Raw genomic sequence first — 2,726 nt, 5'->3', positions numbered from 1 at the left:
TATTAAAGTTTTCCTTTGGTAGACTCAAGAACATGCATTGCTTTGGTGAAAAAAAGAAGCATATTTTGTTAGTAAAACAGCCAGGGTGTCTGCAAGGCTGCACCAAATAAACCTACAGATTTCCTTCATGACCTTATATCCCAAAATTCAGGTTACAAATATACATACTCTTTAAAAAATGTTTATTTTGGCCAATCAACAGCTGGATGTGGACTGAAGTGGCCATTCATGTGTTTGGCTGGTCATCTGCACATGTAGTTAGTGAAATTAAGAATTGTTTTCAACAATATGCCTGCATTGTGCATGCATATTTCTGCACTGAAAACATCTAAAAATTGGGCCTACAACCTCTTTGCCAATGTTTCCGTCAGGAAGTGTGGGGAAATTGTTCCTTCAATAAGCACCCAGGGATGCTGTGAGGCTAAATGAGTTCTTTTGGAAAGCACACTAAAATCCTTGGAAGGAGAGCACAATGTAAGTGCAAAGTATTTTTTTATGTAGGCTGAGTCACATTCCCCTATCCTAATTGTACAGCTGAAATAGCTGTTTAGTATTAGTCTTAACTAGAAAAAGCCTGCAAAATGTTCTGTGTGCTGTATGGTATGATCATCACTGATGTAACACCAGTGATGCTTGAGGTCCTGTGTGCTGAGTATTTTCTCAAGGAAAAATCCTCAAAACCAGGAACAGAATAGGAACACAGGTGAACCCTGTATTTACCAAGATGCACATCTGCTGCAGATGCCTTGAGTCTGCCAGCAATGTAGGCGTTTTTATGGGGAAAAGGGATGTGATTTTTTTTGGTTTATTTTGTTAAATTGTTGACATATTATAAAAAGGTACTGATTATGAAAATGTCTGATGCTTGACAGAGGACTAAAATGAACACTCAGATAACAGCTCCCTGTCACTCCTGAACCACAGTATAAGTGCAATAGCCACAGCATCACACTAGCTTCAGCTCCTTGGGCTTTTTCCATTGACTGGCATAGGAAATTAGCTGTGTGTTAGTGGGCTCCAGCACGACAGATTGATTGTCTCTTCAAAGCGATGCTGAAAATGAGAATGGGATTTTGAGATATAAAGGTGAGGGATGAGTTGGGGAGTCAACTAGCAAATTCTGACTAAGATTTTCAGAAATAAATGTGTATATTCAGGTAATTAGATCCACCCTATAACCCTAATTTTGAAAAATGCTCTATCTATTGCCATGTCTGAGGAAGTTAATATTTACTTAGACCACATGTTGTTACCATAAGCAAAATGGGGTCATAAAGGCCCTACAGGCTTCTTATCTACCTAAAAGCACCATAAATACATTTGACATGGTGTGCTTTTAAAAAACCCAACACAACAAAACCCAGAAAAAACCACCCATCTAGGAGCCAAATCTTCTGTCCGGGACTCCATTTAGCTGCAGTACAGCAACAGCAGCTCCTGACCTGCCAGGCCAATTCCAGATTTCAAGCAGTCTAGTGAATTGTGACAGACTGGCGTCAGTCTTGTATTCCTATCTTATGAAACATTTTCAATGGAATATTTTAATTAAGATCAGCTTTGCACCCTGGCATCGGAAACCTTCCCACAATCAAATATCGGCTGGAGAAAACAGTAAGCAGTGGACTACAGAGCTGCTGCTCGACTTCAAACCAAGGTGGGAACCTGCTCCAGTTTGTCAGGCAGTGTCTAGCTGCTGTTCTGCTCCTCAGGTTCAGCTTTGACTTCTCTGCAAGAAAATAGAAATGTATAAAAAGCACCCATGTATCTATATACACAACTCCCTCCCTGGATTCGGATGGATTTTCTGACATTTAACAAGTAAATCTGTAATGGTGTAGGAATTAAAATTAATTAAAAACAGGGCTGTTCAAGAAACTCTGCATCGATTTGTTTTTGTTATTTTCCCCATGGATTTCAGTCACCGAGCACTATTTCCAGCTTGCCGTGTCGGCAGCAATCGCAGGATCCATGCACAGGCTGTCTGAGGAAATCAGGTTGTTTTTGAACAGAGGTGCAGACTGTGGTCACTTAATTTTTTTTAACTTATAGATTTCAGGGTAGTTAAAGTTCCTTTTAAATGGAACAGTTGTCTCGGTAGATGCAGTGGCCAATCACCACTTCTCCTGTTAATTTGCATATAATGAGTCTATTGTTTGTAAGGGATTAGCATCCAGAGACTGCTGGCTCCTCAGGCTGCTTTTTGACAGATTACTTGGACCTGTCATGACTCTTTAAGGATCCCTGCTAAGAGGCAGAGTAAATTACCCTCTGCTGAGCTCTGTGCTGCTGTGGCTAGGCTGTGGTTCATTTAAATCGAGTTCAGCTATTACCACACCACACTGCAGCATATGCTGCAGACAAAGAAACGTGGAGTTCTGTGCAGCCTGGGCAGTGGGGCTTAAAAGGTTCCTCGAGAGCTGTTGGTTTGAGTCTGCTTTTCACAGGGGGCAGATCCTTAGGGGCTGATCATCATGATAGCCCTGATGACTTTGGTAGCCCTAAGTGAGGTCAGCACCTTTGGTCATCCTTTTCTAAGCAGCTGGTCACTGCAGGGAGTGACTCCCATGAAGGAACAGCTAAGCATTTTCAGGACAGCAAGGGGACCACCAAGGTAGGTGGTGGAGAGCTTTCAAGTGGAGCAAGTGGATACATTTTTCTTCCTTTCCTGGTGCAATAATTGGAGGTATCAAATGAAGCCAGGACGTGATGGATTCAGGCAGACAAAG

Source organism: Apaloderma vittatum, unplaced genomic scaffold (genome assembly GCF_000703405.1).
Source record: "Apaloderma vittatum isolate BGI_N311 unplaced genomic scaffold, ASM70340v1 scaffold9532, whole genome shotgun sequence".
Classification (NCBI taxonomy): Eukaryota; Metazoa; Chordata; class Aves; order Trogoniformes; family Trogonidae; genus Apaloderma; species Apaloderma vittatum.
The sequence above is the reverse complement of the archived record's forward strand: the minus strand, read 5'-3'. Positions refer to the sequence as shown.